This window comes from Strigops habroptila, chromosome 8 (genome assembly GCF_004027225.2).
Source record: "Strigops habroptila isolate Jane chromosome 8, bStrHab1.2.pri, whole genome shotgun sequence".
NCBI lineage: Eukaryota > Metazoa > Chordata > Aves > Psittaciformes > Psittacidae > Strigops > Strigops habroptila.
In genome coordinates, this window is record NC_044284.2 from 34,042,967 (window position 1) to 34,069,140 (window position 26,174).

Genomic DNA, 26,174 nt, shown 5'->3' on the forward strand with positions numbered 1-26,174 from the left:
TGCATATTTGCTCTTTGGGAACATTGTGAGGTATCCTCTTGTGTGGCTGGTTTCCCATAAAAGCAAATAGTTAAGGAGTAGGTTAGTTGGTGTTTAAACAGTTCCATACTAAATCTTAGAGCACATAGCTGCAGGTCAGAGTTTATATGTGATGCAGTCATTGATACATTGTTAGTAATTGGAGCCTTAGAAAAGTAAAATCAAGGAAAATACAACTAAGCAACTAAATCACATACATAATATAAAATATATTAGAGTTTGGCATGATTTATCTATCCCAAATTAGGAATGCAGCTGGCTTTATAAACCGTTTTACATATACTTCCTGACAAGCTTGGCCTCTATGATCCTGATTTCAGTAAATAGCACTTTTGAGTATTGCTAACTCACTGCCCAGTGGTTATGCCTGCCTCTGACAGACTTTTAAATACTATCATTGCAATAAATACGGATGAGAAATACTTGAACAGTTTTAGGGTTTGCTTATCTGTGCCATAGCCACAAGTTTCAATGAGTATTTTGCATGGTTGAATCCTTTTTGTCTAGCTTCTGTATGTTTGCATGCAGTGCAATTGCATCTGGTTCTTGAGGTTAGTGAGGCAGCAAGTGTGGCTGCTCTGCTCATAAAAACATATTAGTAGTAGTATTTGAAAATACCAGCACTTGTATTTTTTTTTTCTTTCTTGCTCTGTTGATACATTAGAAAACATACTCTGTAAATCTCATGTTTTAATTCCCCTTTGGAGCACAGTTTAATGCTTAAAAAGCATTTGCCTGCCTATATGATTACTAATGCATCCCATTCTTAAAACATGGAAAGTAAAACCTTGAAATTTAAGGAATTTGAAGGAGTTATATTCTAAAGATATTAAGTCCATGTATTATAAAGCTATACAAGCAGATTCTCAGGCACATTCATGTACATAGTTTGGCAAGAGGATCATCTATGTGAGTAGTTCGTTTTCCTTTCTGTGATTTGTACAGGTTGTTACAGCACTCAGACTGTTACTAGCAATAATTGAAAATTCTTCCCAAATGCTTTAAATTTCAGGGGCTGGATTCTACTTTACTCACTCTACTCTTATGTCTGGAGAGAGCTGCATTTGGTTCGGTACAGTAATCCAGCTTTAAACTGGGAGAGCACAGGGGAGTGAAGTTGCGTTCCCATATGTTCTGTTCTGATATTTAAAAAAATGACATCAGCTGTCAGATTTTATGTTGAAAGTCTTGTCTCCTTTGACCATCTGTGGCACTGATCCTGCTCAGTAGATCTTGGCAGAGTACTAGTTCAGTCACTGGGACTGCATAATACGTGAGTCATTGCTGCTTAATACATCCTGTTTCAGCCTGTCATTAAATGTGCCTGTGTGCTGCCATTTTTACTGTGAGCATCACAAGAGTGTAGAGAGAGATGCAAGTTTGCAAGGATTCTTTTGTAAGCATGCCCTGGATGAAACAACAGTTTAGAGAGTCTATTTGGTCCACTCTCCATAGCTCCCCTTAGTCAAATACCTACTGACGTTATTTTCCTTGGTGGGGGGGGGGAAACAGATTTAGCCTTTGGAAATACGCTGTACAAAGCAATGTAGCTCTCCACCAACAGAGGTTATTCATTTGCTTGTTGTTTGCCATGTTCTGGATGCTCTGCTGGGGACTGGGGTCTGCTCCCATTGACCCTGCATGGTCTTGACTCCCTTTGCATTGGGTTTTGCATAAGATTCCTCCTATTGAACCCCAGCACCTGAAAGCTGGCTACAGAGACTAAACTACTCAGCGAGGTTGTTTTTTATTGATGAAGAGAAACAGATACCTCCCTAGGGAACTGCATCCCATTCTAAGAGACATGTCTAAATAGCTGTGATGAACTGCCCTTTCTGAGGTTTTCTCTGTACAGCCACAGATTATAAAGGAAGCAGAGTAGCTTAGACCAAATAGCTGATAAGAGGAAAAATAACTCCATGCACAGGCGGACACAGTGTCAGCAGAGAGCCTCTGGCTCAGGATGGCAGAAATTTATACCCATATGAAACAGCTTTCTATAGCTAGTTAGGCAATGACAAAATTCTGGCTGTCTTTGATGGAAGCAGTTATAGGTCCTAGCAACTGTTGCGCCTGATGGGGAAATGAGGGATAAGAGGGGGAAAAAAAAAAAAAAAGCACGCACACTTTGAAATCATCTGTAATTCAGTAGATTGCCGGGAACCCTCTATTTTGCTTCTGAGTAATTGACTTGAGAAGCTGAATAGATGATAATGCATTTTTAAATTAACATGAAACATGCAAAAATGCAGTTTGAATGTTGCAAGAGTTCTGACTCTCCTGCTTTCTGTGCAATGAAATGATTTTGGTAGAAGCCACTATGTAACAGCACTTAGTGAGGCAAAAGATTACTAAAACAATGCTTCCTGTGATATTAAAGTCTTCATCACGATGTACCATGGAGCAAATCTGATGTGATGCAATTATTGAGGTGGGCTCCGTCACTGTCCTACGAGAGAAGCTGTTTGGAAGAGGCTGTTGTACAGGTGACACAATGTCCATGCTGTGGCGCCTTTGCATTTCCACTGCAATGGCTTCACATTTCCGCCTGAAGCTTCCAAGTCTTTAGTGAGATGGGAGGGTTTTACATCCTGATATGGTGATTGAGGAACAGTAAGACCAAGCAGAAGTCATGAAAGAGCAAAGCCACAATTAGGGCCAGCCTCAGCTCATTCCATCTGTGCTCACTTCGTTAGACCCAACTGGAAAATTGAGGGGAAAGCTTTTAATTTTCTGCCTAGGTCAATAAAAACATTGTAGTTTTTACACTCCCAGTAGTGTAACCGCTCAAAGAAAATGTTGTAAAGCATAAGGTCTTCAGTTATTCAGGAAACAGTAGGTTAGATGTGTGTCTTGAGGCAGTCTGCCCCTAGCTCCTTCTAGTGTCTGTAATACTGAGAAGTCAGAAATCTTACTTGTGTTTCATTTTTTCTGATTTTTTTCCCTAGATTTTATACTCACTTGGATGATAAAGCCAGACTTTTTATTTTTTCTTAATTAGTTTCCCTCTCACACATGGCTGCAATGTTTGAGCTGCAACATCATTAGAAAATGTTTCTTTTTAAAGTAAACATTTCCATAAGAATTCTAAGAGATGAAGTAGCTCAGATAATTATTTCCTAAGGCTTTGCACTTGAGCAAGTGGCTATTCTTTTGGTCAAAATAAAGTTAAACATTTCCTGTTAGCATTTTAACTCAATAATAGCATATCTGGACTATCTTTGGAAAATTGTTTTCTAAGAAGCGCCACTCCTTGAACAATGTAAGTTTGCATTCATAGAATATTTTGGAACATATTTCTTCATACTCTGTGGCAAAGTATCAACTTCAACTGTCTGTTGATTCAAAAATTAAAGGTGTGCAGTAGTTGCTCTGGCAACAGAGTCTCATTTTACCCCTTTGCTCATTTCCAACCTGTTACTAAATTATGAAGCACTGGAGGGATGCATCAAAACGCATCTAGAGAAGCTGTTAATGTAATGAAACTGAGTCTTCATCTACTTACAATATGTTGTGTCAGCTTGGAAAAAAGACAGGTGATTACCCCCAGAAGTTGGCACCATGTCAATTACTTAAACTTTTAAAGTTATGAAAACAAGGTCTACGCACAAAAAAAAAACAAAAACCAACAAACCAACAATCCTTCTATGGAATTTACTGATGTGTTGTACCTGGAAAAACTGATTTTTTTGTTAACAAATTATAAAATATCCTTTTTACTTTATTGGTCATGACATCTGACAGGTGATTTTAGTATTTTTAAGTACTTCAGTTGATATTTTCTGTGTGTATGTCGTATAATAAATATGTAAATTTATAGCTCCTATTAGAAGCATTTAGCAGTAAGATTAGTCCTTCAGATGGGAAGAAACTAAGGACATGAAACTGTGTTACTGAAGGTAGTACTGTGCAATTTGTGAATTTCTCACATGGGTTTTTGGGGGCACTTTCTAAAAAGAACAATGTGAGATTTTTATTGGTCAAATACCTACCTATCTGTTGCACAAGAAAATTTATTTAAGTATTTTTTAATATAGCAACAGTTACAACACTACAGTAAATATCTAAAGCCCTTTGGGAATTAATATCAGGGAAGTGAGGAGGTTTGGGTTTATCAGACTTGCATCATTGTGCGTGATGCAGCTGTGGTTGCTGGTAAATCCCAGTGCCCAGAGCCCCTCAGGAGTGCTGTCAGCTCCAGGAATGACAGAAATTATAGAAAGAAGCATAATCCCAAGAAGTACATCCTTTGAAGCCTCACACCCTATCATACAGCTCATTATACAGCGTGGGTTTAGCTAGTATTCTGCTCTCAAGAACTTTCACTCTGCTTTGACAGAAGTGATAAAATTAAGGAAGAAACACATTCTTCTAGAAAAAGGTGCTGTTTCCAGCATGACACCATGAGACCAGTTTGGCTCCCTGTTTTTCAAGCATGAGAGTGTGGGCTGAACCCTTGCGTCCTGATCTCCTCAGATAAAGTGAGGAAGAATAAAAATGATAAGGTTCAGTGCTACTGTTGACATACCCGGACAGAGAGTCTCATCTCTGGCATGACACTTTGCCAGACACTATGCTTGCAAGGCATCTACTATGCCAGCACTGTGAAACCTTTTACGTGGTGCAAAGATGCAAAGTGAGATGAAGGTCTCATCCAGATACCTCTCTATATTGTTTATAAATACTTTTGCCGTATGTAGCGTAGGTTCCTGGACTTATTACTTGTGTGAAGTCATGTTTGGCTATCATTTGAGAGGTTAGATATGTAAGAATTGCCTGTTGATAATGTTTTTCCCCAGCATCTGTAGAATATTATCAAGTGGTAGGAGACCAAGTAGTAAGACCTTTCATAATATCAGCAAAATTCCAGCTCGTTAATACAGAGGTCTTATACTGTTTCCCAACTTGAAAAACCAGTACTAAGCCTATAAAATAACACTATAAGCTACAGATCCTTGTTTAAAAGGAAGGTGCCAGATAATGGCTACAAATATGGGTGTTTGTTTTTAGCCTTACATTGCAACCTTTTCATAGGTAATTTTGTTGTATTTGCAGCAGCTTTTTTTGACTGTCATTTTCGATGTATAATGTTTTTACCAGATGGGCTATAGAACTGTGTTATCACTACAGTAAAAAAGTCCACGTGTACCATGCTATAAAGTGCAGAACATACTAAATATGATTTCCATACTGGTTTTAGAGATCAGACTTTAGCATAACTTTGCTCCAGATGCAAGATATGGGCAACAGATACATGTTTTGTTAAAGGTTTTACTAATGCAGATTTAAAATAACATGCCTGAAGTTCTAAATCGATCTGACAGTTGCACCTTCTCTGGATAAAAGAACCGGCTGCAATGTTATGCCTGGTTTTATAACCAATACACATGATCTGAACCAGATTTTTTCATCATGGGTTTGAAAATTTCCGTTCAGACAAGAGGGAGTATTTAGGAACACTTCAAAGAAATGTAAACATGCACTTAGACCTGATAACCTATGTCCAAACCAAATCTCAGCTGGAGTATTTATTATTTTCTACATCCTTTCAAGATTTCAGTGGCACTTTACTTGTATTGTCTTTAAATTTCCATACTGGTGCAGTGTAGCTGCATGTAGTTAAGCTACTAAAAAGGTGCCTCGGCCCTGGGGAAGCTCAGGTTGGTGAAAGGTTGAAAGGTTTTCCCAGTACTCAGAGCTCTTTTCTCCCATCTGGGAACAACCCTGCCAAGAGGCTAATGTTACAGGAGCTAGCATGGCTCCTTCTTCTGGTATTCGTCACTGGGCAAAAAAGGGAACTTGATGTGTGGCTGCACGAAAAATGGCACCAAGGAACTGGTCAAGAGGGTAGGAGCAATACATGGTGTTGCTGAAGAGACCAGTTTATTACTTCTGATACCTGAGGATGTTTCTTCAGAAAACTGAAGAAATCAGTAGAATAGCACTGAAAAAGGAATAGATGCTGAGGCTGTCCTTGGCAATACTTTGCAGGTGACATGTTAGAAAAAGATCCAAGGAAGATCAAAATCTAAGAGGGAGGTATCATTACTGATGAATGAAAGCTCATAGCTGTCCATAAATATCATGTATTGTAGGATGCTCTTTAGCATATATGCAGCACTATGTAAACTTTCCTGTATGCTTTTTGGCATACAGTTGCAAACATTTTACAAACAGCAGCATGAAGCAGCTTGTTTTGCCTACAGCATCAAAGTCTTGGTGTCTCACAGCTTATAGTGATTCATACTTTTCTTTGCAGGTTGGTTGACTCCCCACAAGGCAGTATAGTATGGCCTATAGCTGATTAAAAAGTTTGCTGGGTGCATTCATGTCTTTTTGGTTGAAAGGATCATATGAACAAACAGTAAGATGAGCAGCATAGATAAACAGATGATGTTCGGGATAATGCTAATTGCACTTAAGCAAAGGAGATCAGCAGAGTAAAGTAAAAAGGAAAAAAAATCAGTGACAAATTTTGTTTTCTTGCCCCTATTCTGATTCTTCTTGTACAAACAATCTTTGCAAAAGAAGTGAGAACCAATGAATGCAGTATCACTTTGATTAATTTTAGATTGGCATTGATATGCTCTGACTCTTTTCTTCCCACGTAACATTAGAGGTAAAGGTCAGTGCTGCACCATTTTTTTAATTGAAAGACTATCAGCTTAATTTGGAAACAGAATTTTCCAGTGAACAATATACCTTGGAGAACATAAAAGCAAATAATAACAATACAGTTGACCTCAGCAGTTTTTGAACATTTTATCAAAACCCATTTCTAGGAATGGTATCACAGAATATATGTAAAACCACTGGGACCTCAGAGTACTCTTCTTTGACTGGAAGCACTAAGCAAAGAAATTAACATACCCGCTCTAAGATATACATACCCTTCTGACCAGCAAAAAGCATCTTACTGGAAATAGGAAATATTTACAAACACCATGTGTATCAATATAAAGTTAGATAAATTTAAAAAGAATACAGTAACGAGGTACTCTATGTGTCCTGTTCTACCTTCATATACCAGCATAGCCATATGAAATAACTAGAGAAAAGTTCTAAAATGTCTTCATGCATATTTCAGGAATTTTATGAGTATCAGTGACCTTGTACATGAAAGTATCATGGGCCAAAACTTCACAGAGATGGAAATATTCTTAGGAATCTTTTCCTCTAAAATCAGAAGTTCTTAATGCTTTAGTTGAAGAACACTTCAGAAATTGTCAGAATAAAGCTTGTGATTCTCTGTTAAGAATTGTCAAGTCTGCCTGTTAGCAGCCTGTCCTACAGGGACTTCAACAGTGTAATGCACCGCGAGCAGATGTACCGTATACCTGAGTCATGGCTTTATTTCTTAGAAATGCAGAAGCAGCAAATGTCAGGACAGCCATATGAAAGCCATTGGACAGCAGCCATTTAGGCAGCTGTGGGAAACTACTAATTATGGGCTAAGTACTAAACCAGGGCTGGGTCCCCAGTTGAGAGGTCAGGAAGGAGACTCTAAGCATTGGCTGATTTTTTTTTCCCCCCAGTGAAATTTGAATGCTTGCCCATGCAGCACCAAAAGTAAAGAAAGTAAAGAAGTAAAATGGTGGCCGTGACTTAACCTAAAATCTGATTATTTTCAATTTCAGCAGAAGCTGGATCCTTATCCTTAGATCTAACTTTGTGTTATAGATTCTTGGTGGGAGGCCAACACTTTATTGTCTTATGTACAAGAAAAGCATTGAACCAGTGTCATGAAAATCCGGTGACAACAGTCCTCAAACATTTTCAGATTTTAGGGAAACAACTTCACATACAACGCTTAACCATGAACCCCAAATCTGAGTGCAGACCTCCTGTGCGTCTCATAAAATCTTGTATTAAGCCTAATTCAAATCTAAACAAAATATTCTTTAGTCATCCTGTCTTCAGTGAAATCCTTTGCTGTTTCCCTTTTCAGCTATAATAGAAGATGAATCAAGCAATCCTTACCCTGCGGGCACTGCGCAACCCCACCCTCTGACATCAGCAATTCTGCAGCATAAGAAGAGCCTGAGATCCAAGGATTTGAAATAATGTTATTTGTGGCTTTCTTGTTCTTCCTTTTCTACTAATGACAATACAGAAGAATGTTTATTCTTAGTAAATGACAAGCAAACATTAAAGTGTCGTTTAGACATTCTTCTCTAAATTGTGCAGGGTATGTTAAAGTATACCAAACACTTAAAAAGAACATTACTCTGTCAAGTGCCACATATGAAAAGGTCAGCACCAGTCTTCTTTTTTCTGCATATGAATCATAGACAACAAATAAGATGTAACATTTGCATTACTGTTTTAATCTGTACCATTATTTATGAGGGTTCTCAAAATACTTGTAACCCTCAGAAAATATTCTAGCGTAGGCTGGTATTATTACCCTCTCATGTTACAAATGAGACACAAAGACAGCACAGCTGAAATTTTCCAAAGTAACTACCGGCTGGGGCAAAGAAAGGGCATCTCAGTTTCTCAGTATCCAGCCTCAGTGATACAAGGTTTTATTATCAGACATGCTCTCACATACCAGTGAGAGGTACAAATATTCTGCACCTCTGAAAAATAACCAAACCATTCAAATAGATCAGGTTTTGTGTAGCAAGTAAGCAGAAGCTCCAGAAAAGAGAAATTCTGACTGCATTGAAGGACGGCTGGTGTGATAAAACCAGTGAGATAGCTTTAATTTTCACACTCAGGCATTCACCAACAGACGCTGCCCAGATAGCTAATCAGGCTGCTGAAGCAATTCTGTGCAACTTCCCTTTAAATAACTTTGGCAAAGTCAGACTCATATATATGCTGTGCTCTCTACCTCAGTGTTTCTCAGGAACATTCTTCAAAAGGCATTTTTGTGTCTTTATAATTGAATTGATTCTTAAGTTGTGCCACAGGTGTACACCTTATCAAAGAAGAGCTAGCATTCCATTTGTTCATAATGCCCTCTAGGAGGAGGTTTAACATGCAATGTTTGTTGTTTCTAGCAGGTCTCTCTGCAGAGAGAGAGGTCGCTACTCAGGGAGGCACTTTCCTCCTTGGAAACAAGAAAAGAAATCACCGGGAAGGAGGGGAAAATGCATCTGAGTAACAGGAGGGGATCTTGTCAATCTTAAAGCCACTAGAAAATGATCATGAAAGTCTTTTGTTAGAGAAGCCTATAATGGTACTATTGCTTGTCTATTGTGGCCACTAACAGCAAATAGTCTGCAAGAGCAGGGGAGATGTAGGATTAGACAAATTGTGAAGAGGGGCTCTGGGTGCTTGAAAGGTACATTCCTGCTCCTCAAGGTCAAAGGGGTAAAAATAGTGTCATCATTAATCCTCAGTGGAAGTATTTCTATAAACAAATTGACCTTTAAAAACATCCATGGCATATATGAAATAATGCTAATGATGTACTATTGGATTTCTTCCACAAGTGGAAACAGAAAAGCAACTGTATTCACTTATGTTGAGTTGGAGACTGGGTTGTACAGTACATGTTCTACTGATAGAAATTGCAGCCATTGTGAAAAGAATTTTTTTAGAAAGTTTAATTATTATTATAATTTTTTGTGCATTTCAAGAATAAACCCAGTTAGTAAATTTTTTTTCAGAGGGCTCATCCTTACCCATGTGTATTTCTGGGGATGGCACTGGGTTGAATCTATATGCATCTATTGCAGGTAAGCCAAAGCAGTGGATAGATCATTCCTAATGGAAGAGGGGCTGAGTACCAGCTCTTTCTGTCTGTCTAAGCAATTTCACTTGTCCTTCTCAGTTGTGATTTGCAGGCGTCCTTGCCAAGTCCATCCTCTGACTTCAGTACTTAGTGGGCTTATTACTTAAGTAACTTAATCATAGTTTGCTCACTAATAAGGAAATCGTTCTTCCATAATGCAGTTGCAATACACGAGAAGAGCTTCCAGAAGACAATGATCGACACAGATGTTACACTGAATGGCAGCTGCTAAATATATGTGCACTGATAAATGTCTGTGAAATAACTTCATATGGTAAGACAAGTTAAACGTTTATTTCTAGCTTTCATTAAAACTTAACTTACTAAAATTTTCAAAAGCATCAAAGTTACTAACTATTTTGAACTATTCTCCCTCTATGTGCAGTCAGGGGCATTTTTTCTCTACCATCTTGTAGCATGCACATTATTAGTTCACTAACTCACAGTACGTAATAAGTGACCATAGATAAGAAAAGTGCCCTTGACAGTGGCTGCCTACTCTGCAAAGTAATATTGTTTCCAAACACCTGAATAAGAGCACATTAACAGCAGAGTCAACAAAGGTAGTTTTATGATTTTTAAAGAAAGAGTTTAAAAGTGCCCCTTATACTTTTATAGAATCTTTTTCAGCTGGATTTTTCTTGAACAATACTTACAAAATCCTGATCTTTGCGGTCAAATCACTCTTTCAGTTGCATGCTGTGCAGTTCTGAAAATTTGGAACAAGTTTAAAAGTTTAAAGGACTGACTTTAACTGCCAAGCTTAAACATAGAGATATTCAGGCTTTCCCTGGCATAGCTCTTTTTACAGGTTTCCATCTTTTCTTCTTTTTTTTTTTTTTTTTTTTGAGATATATTACAGTCTCTACAAAATAGAAATCAAGTTTAATACCTAGCAAAATAATCTACTGAGCATACATGACAACTGATACTAGATGAAAGGCTTTGTCATTTCAAACTACTTAAGACCATCACGCAGTTAAGGCATTGGGCTGAATCTTAGAAGATATGATGTTAGTTTTCTGGTTTTACACCTAGTATATATATAAGCTTGGGAAAGTCACTTGGGAAAGTTCTGCAAACCTACTGTAAAATGGAGACACCACCACCTCTTTTCTCTTGTTCCCTCTCCTGTATGCTTAGAGTAAAGACCTTTCAGGCCCAGATCTAGCTTTTATGTGGGAATGGACAAGAAGACTCCAATTTAATTTGGTACTTTGAAACAAAAAAAGGATGATCCAAATCTATTCATCCTTAATCCTTTCACAGTAAATGAAGCAAGCAGAATGCAAAATACAGCCCAGATGGTACATTGCATGAACTTGGGCACTTACAAGAAGATTTCTAGTTAAGAAATCAATGAGTTAAGTTACCAGTTGCTTTTCCTGGGGTACCTGAAATGAAGTTAAACAAAAAAAAAGTCATTTTACTGTTTTAGAGTAGAATCTGAGTATTCTGAAAAACACTCTGGACTTGATTTTCATTAGCTTATTTTTTACAGCAGACTATATTGTGTCCATGTCAGCAAATCCTAAGCCTTGTCCTAAAAAAATAGCATAGTATATTTTGGTCAAAAATTTTATGTTCTAGTTGAACTGTAAGCACTCTAATGTCAGTGATGGGTATGAGAGCCGTGAGAAATTCACACAAAACTTCCTGATACTTGATTTGCCTCAAGATCAGATTTAGCTTAGAGAGTGAAACTAAAGATACCAAAATACATCTCCTGGAATTAGTAAAGCAATTTGAGCTGAGTAGGAATGCAGTGGTCCTTGCTATGATCTCAGAAGTCATTGCATATTTGCTTACTTTATAGTAGAAAGTGAAGCAGAGCAAGAAGGAAATGCAGTGTTGAGTCTGATGCCCATTACCACTGGTTAGCAGTTATTAAGAAGAGAGTTTCTTTAGGGTACTGTATTCTCCAGATCTCCTCCTATAAGGTTCATATGCATCCCATTGTGTCAATGGTTTAAAGAGAAATTCTGGAAAGAGAGCATGCATTTAAAAAGTAGTTAAATAATAAACCTAACAATGGTGGACAGCAATTCAGAAAGCACTAATGCAGAGCACCTGAAAGTTAAGTCTTTCCATTGACTTTGTAACTTTTTGAGAGTTCAAAGCTGCCTGTAGCTGGCAGGGGACCACCTTCGAAAATGCCGGGAAGAAGTTAGTGAAGAGAGATTTGAAGACAGGGAACATTAAACTGAAGAAGACATTTCAGGAGCTTCATATCAGGAAATGAAGCATACACTGGTGTCACTTCTTGTCAAAAGCTAGCAGCAAAATAGGAAACTTCTAAACAACTAGGCTGTTCTTTTCTGCTGGGTCTTATGTGTGTAAGGGGTTAGCACCTCAATACGAGTACATGCATGTAAGACAGTGACTTGATTTAGATGTCAACTGCTGGAATTTTTAATTTCTGAATGTGGGTCTCCTCTTCAAAGAGTCACAGTTTTAACTAATAGGGCATCCAGGATTAAAAATTCTGACATTGAACTCTCTATTTCAAGCAGGTATCCAAATTCTGATTCACCATTTAGAGAAACTAGAAGCACAACTCTCATTCTTTCAGTTTGTAGCATCCCAGGCACAGTGGTAGAACTTACACACCCAAACCTGCTCAACCTACAGTTCTTGTTGCAAGGCCTTGAGAGATGCAGTGGAGTGGAGGGCTACGGAATGGAAGCACAGGACCATGGCTCCAAGCCCAGCTCTGTCCCTAGCCTGCTTTGCAATACTGGTCACAAGGTTTGAAGGCAATAAAACAAGAGCAGAAGTGAAAGGTGCTGTTCAGAGAAGACGGCTTGTAGCAAAGGTGCTGTCAGAGTACAAGCCAACAGCTGCATTTGCTGCCTGTGCCCATCCACCAAAGTGTTCAGACCAGGTGCAACATTGCAGACCTACCCAACGCCAGCTCTAAAGGTGACCTAAATGTGACCGTGCAACTAGAGACTCACCCACCCAACCTCACCTATGGGTTCAGATGGAAGTTTCCTTTCAATTCTTTAGTGTTATTAATTGTTATTATTTCTTTAGATTTTATGTAACAATAAAAGGGAGGCTTCAGTTCCTGGATGCAGCAACCCCTCCCACAAATCAAAAGAATATGACTTTCATTTTGAAAAGACTGAATAAATATGTCCTGAATACAGAGGGGCATTGATGCTAAACACCCTGAAATCCTGAAACAATTGTTCTTTCTTTCATTTGATTCATCCCACAAGGTTCAATAAGTGTATCTCACAGAGTCTGGGTGGTTTTTAGAGTCAGGGCTTTGATTCAGGTGAAGGTGTTGAAAGATGTCACAGGAACAATGAAACAGAAAGTGTAACCAAGGGATTGGGATTTTGGCTTTCAGGAAGAGCTGGTGATTTGGGAGATCTGCACCATCTTGAAATGACCTGATTTTCAGTGCATCGGATCCTCTGCGCTTTCTGAAAGTCTGTGAAGGGGTCTTAAGTCAGTTACCAGAAATCACTAACCTGCTCCTAGTCTTGTGGATGTGTGGAAACTCTGCCTGGCAGAGAGACCCAAGGACTGAGTGCTATGGCCAAACACTTGTCCACCATGCTGACAGCCCATTTTAACTTTCATCAAGAAAAAGGGAAAACTCCTCTTGTTCTCTTGAGCCCTTTCAGCTTTCTGAAGGAGTCCTTGCATATGGATTCCTGCATGTTTCAGCTCTCCCTGAAAAGCACCAGGGCCTTGACCAGGGTTCCAGTTTCCCAGTCGGGGCAGAGCACCTTGCTGAAGGGGACAGGGCAGTGCTGTTGCTGTCACTGAAGACAGCTAATTTGGGAAGTCTGACCTGTTGCTGTAGTCAAGTTTGAGTTCTCACAGCATCATATTTAAGGGGAGGGAGCTCCCCACTCAATTGTGTAACCTCAATGGCCCCTTTTGCCCCCTTTCGCCTTTGTCAGAGAATCTCCCAGGTACCTGACACACTTCAGGGCTTCAGACCTGCAGAAGCACTGCTTGACTCATCACTCTTACTGTCAGCTTGCAAATGCAGTACTTCCTGTAAGGCAGACAGCAGTTCCTGACAATCTTTTTGTATTTTATTTTGGTTAAATTAAATAGGTGTAACCTACTGGGGGGATGGGGAGTATCCTAACCTGAGCGGGAGGGTTGCATGCCTGCATGATGTGGAGGGATCTTGATCATCTAGAAAGAATTAATGGCCATTTCTGTACTGTACTTTGTCAATATTTGGAATATGCAACAAAATAAATGTTCCCTTCCTTGCTACAGTCCTAGCAACAAGAGAGGACTTTATTAACCTCTGGGGTGTCTCTAGTTGCTTTTGGGCTCTGTGTCAATTGGATTGAGTATTCCCAAAAAAACCTGCTTGAATAATTTTGTTCATTTGGTGGAGATCTTACTTTTGCTTTGTGCTGGAGGTTTTTCAGTCTTGGTAGGGTTCTTCAGTAGCCAAAGTTCTTTGGTAGCCAAAATACCAACTGTACAGTTCTATTTGTATCAGGATTTTTTTTTTTTTTCCCCTGTGGGCCAGTCTCAGAGCAGTAGTAATTCCTCTTTTCCGTTGTTTTTTTATTTCCACTGCTAAAAACAAGAATACGACTGAGTCTTCATGCCCCTTTGAAGTACAAATCCCCTCAGAGTCTGGGAAGGAACGGGTTAATATTTTGTCCCTGAGCTACCACAGGTGTTTGCCCTCATTCAGGGATTACAAGAGAGCCCAGGTATGGCAAGGCTCAGCTGGAGCAAATTACTCTGTAAGGAGGGCCTATAAGAGAAAGGACCAAGTGGAAGGTCAGGCACCCTGGGCTAAGGGGATGGCTTATTTATTCATGTAATTCCCTTTTTAGCCCAGAGATCTTTTTACTTTTCCATAGTACCCTTTTCCCCTCCTTCTTTCCCACTCCCCTCTACCTAATTTGAATGGGCTTGTTTCAGCATCCTTCATTGGCTCCCCTGACCTGTCACACTTCTCAGACTCTTTTTATCTCATAATTTCCTTTCTATTTTACATGTTTCAGTATGTCTAATTATTTCCATACTGGAAGCTCTTTAAGCTAACAGGTCTAGAAATCTTGCAAAGACTATTAGACACATAGTATTTTTTTTCTTCTATGGTCCTTTGCATGTAAAATGCAAGTCCATTTCATTTCAAGGAAAGACAGTTGAAAATTGACCTACATTTCTATTGGGAAATGTCTCATGTTACACGGTGCTCAACCCTATGGAAAGATAGGGTTTGCAGGATGTTGTGAATTTGTTTGAGAAGGAAAAGTGTAAAGAATATGCAGTCAAAAATGTAACAGGCACTTGCTCACCACGTCATGTAGATTGTCTTGTTCCTTAGCTCAGGTGAGATTACAATTAGGGGTAGATAACGCTTTCAGAGATCTATTGTTCTTTTATGTTTTTTCTTTTTTTACAAGATAATTACAACTATTATACACTGTTAGATTTTGATTCATAGAAAAGACAAATAAATTGCATCAGTAAGAACTTTATGTTCATAATATTAAGATATGTTTCTGCTTAGGAAATTAACTACGTATTTTACAGTAATATCATAAATTATAAGATTTGATGGCTTAAAGAGTGGGTCTAACTACCAGGAATCCTCGTGTACATAATGACTCTGGATATTTCTGGGTCTACAGCCACTCTTGTGTCTTGGCAATATATTCTCAGCATGCTCTTTTATTCTTCCCATTTACAGGCAGGAATTCAGCCATATACCTCAAATTAATCTGGTTTCCTCTTGATGTAGTTAATGAAGTAACCACTCTGACTTTTTGGGCCAAAGAGATTCATTGATCTGCTTGAGGTGAGAGTGGAAATCTGTAGCAGATCTCCTGAATCTTAGTTTCCTTACTTGTTTCCTTTAGATTTATATTGTCTGTCTGTCCTAGTCTGCTGGGTGATGGATCTAACAGTGCTATTCGTAAAGGGGTTGCAAGGCTTAGTCAGTGTTTGCAAAGTATTCAAGAGTCTCAGATAGAAAGAAAATGCAGTTTCTAAATGCTGAGCGACATTGCTGCCGATGGATGACTGAGGCATTGCGCTGTCTCTATGCTTCTGGAATAATTCAATGAAAGATTCAGAAGTTAAAGTTTGTGAGTGGTTGGTTTTTTCCTGGCTTGCAAAGGACAGGGGAGAACTGCAGCATGGCAGCATGTGTACATACTTAGTCCTATTCTTTGTGTTTGGCTTAGGAATGTGTACAAGATACAACCCTGTGCAAATTTCATAGGTGTTTATGTGGTGTAAGGATTTTATTTAATTGTTGCCCGGGTGATTTTTAATTCAGATTTCTCTATTCCCTTTCACAACACCTTCATTAAAAAAAAAAAAAAAAAAAAAAAAAAAAAAGAAGGGGGCATTTTTTTCTGGCTCTGATTTGATTACAAAACCCACTACTAACAGAATAGCAGCCAGTGTGCACTAAATCCCTTTTTAAGCGCTGTATTAAAGCTTTCTCTCCTTACTGGAGACCTTTACACTCACTTTTTCAGCAAGATTTCATTTTCTGTACAGTTATATTTAAGTAGCAACAAAGGCCTGACCTCCTTGATGTTCAAGTTCAAAATTTGCCTTGAACCTAATAGGACTAGAACTACCTCTTTCATCTTTGGGAGTTTCCAGGTAGTTTAATCAGCCCAAGGAGCCTTCATTCCTTGCTGGAACCTCTTGAGGGATTTTGTAAAGGAAATAACTAGTAAGCAGCACAGCAGTGGATACCCATGAACTCATATGCACAGGCTGGCAAAGCTTAAGCTATTGATACTGGGGAATGGAAGAGCTTAAGGGAAGGGATTTTTTGCTCAGTACCATGAAGTGATACCTGCAGAATATTCAGCTCAGCAGTTCGGTATCCTTTACTACAGATGATGTTAGGGACAGTGAGGCTCGACTCAGCACCCCTGTGCTTATTGTAACTCCTGTATACTGTTAATCAGTCAATTTGACTCTGCTGACACTTAGAGCTGTTGTTAGACCCCCTAGATCCATCTTTTACAGCAGCTGTTCAGTCTTGCTGTTTGGTCTTACCTCCTGCATTGAGTCATCACTTCTAGAGGCTTTGCTTTTAGAGCAATTGCAAGAGCTGTTTTCTAGAGGAGAAGGACTTATTGGTTGAGTCAGAGAGAGCTCTGTTAGACGTCATTGCTTTTTAATATGAAAGTAATGTATGAAAAGAAAAAGCAGGAAATGGGACATGGTAAAGTGTGGGATGGAGATTTAAATGTAGGGGAGGAGACTGTAGAAGATGTAAATTCTAATTAGGTTTATAGAAATATAGGTCAACACTTACTTAGATTTTTTTAAGTGTTTGATACAGCAAGAAAATACATGTACAGAGTTCAGTACAAAAATCCATCTTTTTATAGGTTATGAAAAACATTAATGCTTTGTTCCATTTACTGAATTCCTGCTCCCTGACACACACTGATGGACAAGTGCTTCACTTCCTGCTCATTGGGCCTGTTATGTATATATTTCTCTGCCTGACTTAAGAGGTGATTATAGGCATCTACAAAATGAAGAGATTTTTTTATATTAGTTAACTTTTTAATCTTATATGAAAAGATATAAAGATGTGTGGCTTGAAAATGGAAATTAAAGAAATTCAGAATAGAAACAATTTATATATTTTAAGAAGGATAATTAACCTATGATACCTGGAGACATAGTGGATTCTCTGCCATGGCAACTTTTTAAATCAAGTCTTGGTATCTTTTTCAAATGTTATAGTATGAAAGACAGTAGTTACGACATAAAATTATTGGCTTATAAGATAAAGGAGATCAGGCTGTCAGGGACGGTACTCTGCCCCACTTCTAGCTAAGAGAATTTTCTTTTTTGTTTCTAGTTAAAAATTACATAGTTTACCTCCATCAGACCCAGGGCTCAGTTGTCTATGGAAACCTCTAACTCCATTTGCTCTGATCCATATTTAGAACAAATATGTGAAAACATCATGCAAAGTTGCTATAAAAATATTCAATCAGAAGGAAGAAGATGAGTGTTGCTACTTGATGACTTTATAGCAGAAAGACCAGGATGAGGAATCAGATCCTGATCACAAGAGACTGGACTTCTCTAGACAATATATCTTGCTGCTCAGGGAGCATGTTGACCGTAGAAACACATATTGCACAGCGTATAAAGCTCAGGTACAAGCCGATCTGACAATCAAATCCTAACAAGTAGGCCCTTTGAAAAAGATCTTTTGATGCAATACATTCACTTTATGTCATAGATTGGTATTGCCTGACATCATGCTCCTTAAGTATGTTGCAGAAAGTCAAGTAACACCAATGGAAAATCGTAATTTATGAAAAAACACTTGTTTTAAGGACAACATTTGTGTAGTTTTTGCTGTCAGGTCTTCATTCTGGTTGTCCCTACTTCAGCAGTGTTTTGGGTAGGGAGATTCTGCTAGAAGGCTGGCAGCTTAAAGCTCATGAGTTGATGCACAAGGAAACTTCCAGTCTCTTTTTCCTGCATTAACAAGCAGGTTCCACAGCACTGAAACGGTTAATCATCAGGATGTTTTCACCAAACCCAACAGCATGGCTGGAAACTTTTTAGCTTGTTCGGTGCTTCCTTGTCCTTTCCATCACTCTTCTACATCCTGAAAAAGAAAACAATCAAAATGTAGATTAAAATTCCAAGTAAAGGTCAGTATTTTTCTTAAGGAAAAATAATAGCTCCTAGACAAAAGTACACCACTCCCATTCTGACAAAGCAGCAGACTGTACCCTGCATGTTCACTTGTTTCTCCTCAGTGCTGTTTATAGTGGGTTATTTCCATTTCATTTTCAATGTGTTCCATTTGGAAATTCCTCACTCTGAGCATTTGCTATAATGAGAGTCATATAAATCTGGAAAAAGAAAAAAGGGTGACGTGCCAGAATGGGTAACTTAATCCCACCCAAGGACAAAATAAGGTGTCTGTCTCTGTGGGTTTTATGAATGAGTATATCATTAGTCAGTGCTGACATAATTTTTTTTTTTTTTTTCTTTTTTTGTTAAAGTTGGGGTTTTGGAAGTGGTGGGATCTAGGGCTGGTTCAACCCTAGCTTTCCTAAAAAAACATTGATCCCATGAAGACATGTACAAATGTGTTCAAATGTATTTTAGTTAATGGGATTTGAAATGTTGCTTAATTAGAACTGGAATTCTCTATCCACAATGTTGATTCAAAGGACAGTCCATGGTAGCATGGTCTTAGGCTGACTGTCTGAACACTTAAGAGCTGGCTGGGAGAATGCTGTCTGGGAAAGGGAGGAGATGCCAGTTTGCTTTTGAGGCTGTCAAGAATAATTCTGGTTTTGAGGATCGCTTTTTGGCAACCGTGCATCAGGGTCTGGAGTAGGATGGCTGATGAACTCCTTCCGTATAAACTTCTGACGCTTGTCAAAAAGTAATGGTTTTCTGTTGCTGCCAACACAGACCAGGTTCAAACCAATGGCCAAGAAGTGAAAAGGCTCTGTATCCCATTAGCAATCTTCCTCTGTACATTTCTTCTATTGTTAATTTTTAATATCCTTGAAAACTTACACTGCAGAACTTCACTGGCACCAGTCGATCATAAAATAAGACGTGAGAAGTTTAAGTGCATCTATTTCGAGGGCTAGGCAGATTCTTTAAGTCTGATATTTCATCTCCATTCTCAGATATGCTGCATAATTCTTCTGCCTGTTTATGGAAATAAATGATGTATCATAGCCTTCAAGTTTAATTTTTTTAAAATTTTTTAGACATGCTAAAGGACGCGATCCAAGAAGCTAGAATGTAATTACAGATTTTGCATCTCCTGTATGACCTGTCAGAAGTTTGCTATCTCTTATAAAGCCATTCCAGCATATACTTAATGTCAGTTTAATAGAAGAAACACTTTATAGGTTCTTTTAGATTGACACATTTAGAATGACATCAGTTCCTAGTTTTAAAACCTATTGTTATTAAGTCTCTGTTGCTATTTATGTTAGGAATATGTGCATGTATGTCAAAACAATGCATCAACTTTGCTGATTGGCTGCACCTAGATTGTGTTGCCAAGGTAACGGAACAATTGCTTTTAATCTTTTCTAAATTGTCTTATTTGTTTGTTTCACATTGCAAATTTCATATTTTATTTTCAAAAAGTAGAAATGAATTATTATGTTAAAAGTATTTTTTAGACTACTGGTACATTCTGCATGTTTTATGAAATGTTCACACACATACACATAAAAAGAGTAAATAAATAATTTGAGGCAAATATTTATTACTGTATTACTGGATACACAACCAGCTTTTCAGTGTGATATGTTTGGTATTTATTGGTTACTTCTGAAGCAGTACGTAGTGGTTTCATCTCCTTCACGATTTGGTTATCTTCTTATATGTCAAGGTCTTAATGTAGGACCTATGTCTTCTTTTTGCAATGTCAAATGCATTGCTGTCACTATCAAAATATCAGTAATTACTGTGTTGTGTTATTTTCATATTTTGACTTGGAAAAATACTTCTCCACTCAACTGGAAGAACTTTCATTGTTTGCGTGAGAGATTCTAAATCTCCAATATAGACTGGCCACTATTTTTATCATAAGCACTTCCTGCTCATGTCTGGGGGTGAACCTTGATTCTTCAGTATGTAACTCAAATAGGAATTATCAAAGTTTGTTATTTCCTCTCCTGTTTTGTTATGAAGCAAACCTAGTGGGGTCAGGCTAAATCTGGAGCTCATCAGTAAAGCTACATCTGTTCAAATAAAGCCATCAGTTCAGGCTTAAATGGGTGTGGGCAAGAGACGATTTCCACACAATATTCCAAAGTAATTATCATACTATGAAAGCGTTAAGCGAAACACAGACCAATGTATAACTTTGGAGCAAGCTTTTCAGGTGGCTTTGTTGTTTGGGATTTTTTTTTTTTTTCCCTAAAAATGGGAAACTCACATTGAATCCTTCCCCTAGAAATTTGCCTAATGTGTTAGTAAATCAAAAGTTACTTGTATGAAGATTATTGTCCCAAGCTTTGCTTATGGTTTGTCAAAGAAATTACTGTATCCAACAGAGGATAGGAGTGGCTATGTATCCAGGCATAATTCCAGCAAAATGGTACATTAGGTCTGTCAGTTGATTACATCAAAGAGGTTATGACAACACTGCATGTCTTCTGGTTAAGGATGTATCATCATGCTTATTAGGACACATTCCAATAATCTTCAGGTTCTTTTTAGTAGATGGCAAAAGAAGATCAGAGAGATCTTATACCCGTAGGCGATTTTTAATTGATGGCAAAAGAAGATCAGAGAGATCTTGCACCTGCACAAGGTTTCATTGTCCTTTGCCATATTATGCTGAAATGTTCTGTAACTGTAACCTCAATAACTTAATAAATACTACATGCAAAGTCTAAAAGAGCATATGTTACAAGAAATTTTATTACTAAAGTAAAGAAAACATATTGTTGATATGACTACAATGGAGAGATTTATGTTGGGAAAGATCAACAAGTGCAAATACAGACTCGCCAGGTTCTACCTGAAGAATGAGAACAAACATTACATTTCAGCAAAAAGGAAGAAATGTACTTAGAACTCTCTTGGCCAGTTCTTCAGGAATCAGTTTTCGCAAGGATCGTGGTTTGTGTTCCCAACCCACTCTTTGATGTTATCTAACCGTTGTATCAACTGTTTTCCTATTACATTATTTTGAAATGCTTTCCAAGGGCTTGTATAAATGTAAATAGCTAGGCATTTTCTGAGATCAGGTTACACCCAAAATACTTTAAACAATCGTATTGATTTTAATGAATAAACTGCACTGTATTAGCACTTCCAAAGAATTAGATTTTAAAAGTAGCGTGTGAAAATAATGAAGTTCTGTAATAATTGATTTTACAAATAGCATCACCTACCTGAAAACTATGGGAATATTAGAGACTGTGACTGTGGGATTGGGCATTATTTCATGTTAATAAGATGGTATGCTCAATGAGCAGCTGTAAATAGAAAGAAATACCATGCAGGTTCATTCAAAGTGTGGTGAAACTTCATAATAAAATAGATACCCAGTGACAGTCACAGAAATATATCGAGTTGAATATAGGCTTGAACAGAAGAAACAGAACACATTCTCAGGGGAATTCTTGGCAGAGCAAGAACTCATGGGCCATGTGCCTGTCAAGGAAAGAGGAAAAGAGGTGTCAGTACAAAGAACATGCCAAGACCTTCTCGAGTAACTTGAAGGTTATTTCACAGCCTGAAAGTTTTGGACAAGTTGGCACTCACCTAATTTGATGCCAAGGGGCAGGTGCTATGTCCACCTAACACTGTGAAGTATTTGTGTGCTATTAATCCTGGCCATAAAACAAGAAGTGGCTCAGGTAGAATATAACTCTATTCCCACATCAGTGAATGTAATGAGCATGGAAAATGCTACAAACCTAGCCCTTTCATGTTATATTATTAATCTGACCTGGCACAACATGAGTCCACTTTTACAACAAAGATTGGACAGAGAATGGGAAAGGAACACATGTTGACTATTCTCACAACAAATCTAAATAATCTAATCTGGTGCGTGGTCCTTCTCAGAAGTTTGTCCAAGTCTGGTTACAAAATTACAGTGTTTTTTGGGTTTTTTTCATTAATTTGGTTTTTTATTGTAACAAGAAGAGACTCAGTATGCTCTCTATCTAAGAAAAGGCTCAAGGTTGCAACAGTTTCAGTTGCTATTAAGGACTTCAGTCAGAAGAGCACTTAACATTTTTGGATGTCAGAAACTCTTTAATTGAAAAAAGTCACACTTATATTCTATACTTGAGTGGTGTAATTTTTTTCTCATTCTTTAAATGTACCAAGCACCAATCTTTAGCATACTGTGGGCTGGAAGAACCACTTCTGAACACTCTTTCAGAGTACATGTTCTGTACTTTAAAAAGCAGCCGATTCCACCCCCTTGCTGTTTGGTTTTTTACACTGAATAGAATACAATATTCATGAGTGAGACCAGATCAACAGCCTCCGAGAACGACGCCTTCTCTTCACAGAGCAGCTGCTCAGTGGTTCCCCCATCCACCCTCCCCAGGCTTGTGCTTCAAACCTGTTCTGAGGATATGACTTTAGGAGTGTGGGAACAACGGAGCTGTCACGTCCCTCCAATTCCCCACATCTCTTCTGACACTATCAGTTTGTGACAGCCGTGAGGGTGACTTTAGAGATACACTCTCCCTGTTGGGAACTGGCCTGCAAACCCTTCGATACATGTCACAGAGGCCATTCAATGTCTGCCATACGGTGCTGCCACTTTGGCACAGTTGCACTGTGTTTAAGCTGGTATCTAGAACTGCTTTTAGCTACTTTAAACTTGTTGATTCACCCTTGTGACTTGCCGACTTCACGCCTTGCTAAGGAGGTTCTTTGTGACTTGCTGACTCACCACATCCAGACCTGCAGTGTCACCTCTGTGTGCCTTGTGGCTCGCTGTGTGGTGACACCATGACTCACTGAATCGATACTTTGTGACTTGCTAAGTTGGAGCTTGCTCAGGTGCCACTTTGCAGAGTCATGACTTTGCAACATACTGGGTTGTGACTTCGTGACACATCTGCCACCCTACCCCTTGCAGCATGTCTGGCTGCTTGCAGAGGACTGTGCACTATCCTCTGTCTCTCCTCAGTATGATTTTAAGACTTTGTTAAGAAACCTGGGAGGTATTTTCAGATTAACGCCAAAGTGCAGGGGGCAAACAGAAAGTACAAGTACAGACCCATCTGTTACCAAGTGCAATAGATTGTCTTTTTTTAACTTGGTATTGTTTGTTTATCACTTGCCCTGCCTCTGGGCTGTTGCCGTCTTGCTCATTTTTGTTTCTACTGGTGCTTGTATAGTTTGTTTCCAAGAGTTTTTCACCAGGCTGTTAAAATCCAATATTGCACTGAAAACTGACCTTGTAAAGTCTCACCTGCTCACGGTACCACAACCGTGGTGGGCTGGAGCAGGACTAAGTCCTTCTCACACCTAGGACTCATCTTGCCATGTTTTCTTATGCCACCTAGCAGCTACTTGCTCACCTCTCTCACGTACTACTGCTGAAGGAATCAGTCTTTTACTTACCTTTAGAAAACATGCCCATCTTTTGCATGAAGTGCAATGCCCTGAGCAAGCAGCCAAAAGGGATGGAAGCTATTGGAAATCTGGTGCAAAACATGAGCTACCGTAGGACACATCCTGTGGCCTGTTCACAGAGCGATAAATGCCCTTGATTTTTTTTCTGTAGAGTCACCATGGAGCATAATGTCTCACCTTTCATACAGTACTGATATCGCAGTCATCCATGCACTCTCCAAGGCAATGACCCTCAAAAAATTAGCTGCTCTAACCAGTCCAGCCTGGCCATGCAAAACCAAAATTCTCTTTCTGTGTTCTAGCAACACAAAGGTTAAAGGACTCCCTAGATTTAGCATGCTGAAAAACAAGGTAAAGTAGCAAAGCACCAGGATGGCTTTTGTGGTTTATAATATGTCAATTTGTACAGTAAATAGGGTCTGTGTTTACTGCTCCCCTGCAGCGATAACTATTAATAATAAAAGGCCTTGAAAGGAACTGAACTTTCATGATAAAGTATTTCTGACAGCTATCTCCTCAGCACAACAACTGTTGTCCCCAGAGACTCATTCAACATTCATTTGAATCGTGGAGAAAGGCGACTAGCTTGGAAGATGTTTTTTCTGGAGTGCAGAGGGGCACTTTGATCCTAGCTCAGATAACAGCTGCTCTACCTGAGCGGATTTTCGGGTAGATGTATCCTTCAGCCCAGGTAAGCCTCAGGGGAGGTGTCTGGTTGACCTCAAAGCTCAGGCAAGGCACCTGATACCTGAGGGAGGGTCTTTGAATGAGCAAGAGGACCTGGCATCACATTTTATCATTCTGTCAGTCTCGCGTTTCTGGCGAGAGACAGCATACACAGGAAGGGAACTCCTGAAGGGATTCAAGTCGCACCTTGAATTTTTTTTTTTTTTTCCCCATTGTAAAATAAAAAGGAGGCAGAAAGCCAAAATACTTTGATTAGATTTTGTCTGTACTATTGTGTTTTCTCACTGCCCCTAGAGAGTACAAAGCACTTCATTTGAAATCCATGACCCTGATTTCCTGAAGCTGGAGCAAAAAGCAAATACCTGATACTTAATAAACTTCTCAGAGGAAAATGAAACAGTTCGTATCATGCCTGGAAGAGCTACAGTGATGGGCATTATGGATATCCCTACAGTAAACAGACAATACTAGTTACTGCAAATGTGCCAAATTATTTAGTACTTATACAGGCAAAAATCCAACTGAAGTTAATTTTAGCTTTGTTTAGGTATGACCTGATAAAAATTACTGTATTTTCTTTTTGTTCTATTAGCAGGATCTATGCTGGTTCGTGTAAATGAATATGCAAGATATTTGGGATTTTTTGACTGCAGGAGAAGTGAAAAGGTACTAATCTTACAAAACTAATTTCATTTTAATAATTCTTTCTTTTTTCCCATGCCTGTGATACTGAGGTAAATACAGAGTAAGCCAGATAGAGATTTCACTAATTAACTTCTTTTTTTACTGCAAGGCCGTTTCGAAACAGCTTCCTTAAGTATTGTTCGTTCATTTATGAAAATTTTTTTCTCATCAAGGACAATTTATTACTCTCACTCAACCTGAAGTGGGAAAGGCCTGAAGATACCCCTTGATCTGGAATCTGACATTATAACCTTGATACCTTCTATTAAGTAATAAATTAAATAATACTTCTTTATTAAGTAATATTTCTTTCAGTGATAAAAACACTGAAGCTAGTATCTTGTAAGACAAATCATCTCCTTGTATTGATTGTCTTCTAAACAGCTTCAGAAGATTTTCAAAAGAAATAGGTAATATATAAATAAGCTGATCATGGGCTTTTTGAGCTTAATTAAATGGATAAAAACAGTGGTGCCATTGACAGAAAACAAATGTAACAAGTGCTCAAAAAAAAGGCTGAAACTGCCTCAGTCAATACAGACGGGGGTAGCAAAGTTGAACCCCAAATTACTATTGGGTTTTCAGTTTTTTGCTTTGTGACACCCTAAGACAGAGACCTTGTACAGCCCCTTTCTGCTGGGCTATGGCAGCTCTCCATGCTATTATGAGAAGTGGCGGGGAGAAATTATTTCAACTGTAGGGTTCATGAGATAAAGATAGTGGAGTATGGAGCTAGCATGGGAGCTCTGCACAGGGGTGGCTTTTGGTGTTTCTGACAAAAACCTGCTTGTGAAAAGAACAGATGTGCACAAAGTCCAGCCCTGCAGCCAATTTTCAGTGGCTTTAACAGGAGCTTTTCTTGCATAAAGACTAGGCACAAGCCAGCTGCAGTGCACACACACGAAGGCGTCCTGTGGCTTCC

At 38.7% G+C, this 26,174-nt stretch overlaps 2 long non-coding RNA genes across 4 annotated transcripts in view; both read left to right on the plus strand.

Annotated features, from left to right (window-relative positions):
- The window catches only part of LOC115612279, a 46,148-nt gene extending 26,282 nt beyond the window's left edge, over positions 1-19,866 (plus strand). Inside the window, exons 4-7 of one of the 3 annotated variants that reach the window (XR_003992927.1) lie at positions 7,988-8,291; positions 9,660-9,728; positions 9,946-10,058; positions 12,295-19,866. This is a non-coding gene — a long non-coding RNA (uncharacterized LOC115612279). Of the gene's footprint in view, positions 1-7,987; positions 9,729-9,945; positions 10,059-12,294 lie in introns of all 3 variants that reach the window. The other 2 variants (XR_003992926.1, XR_003992928.1) reach the window with 2 other exon arrangements.
- Positions 19,867-19,997: 131 nt separating this feature from the next.
- LOC115612277 overlaps positions 19,998-26,174 on the plus strand; it is a 49,183-nt gene continuing 43,006 nt past the window's right edge. Inside the window, exon 1 of the long non-coding RNA XR_003992923.1 lies at positions 19,998-25,234. This is a non-coding gene — a long non-coding RNA (uncharacterized LOC115612277). The remainder of the gene's footprint in view (positions 25,235-26,174) is intronic.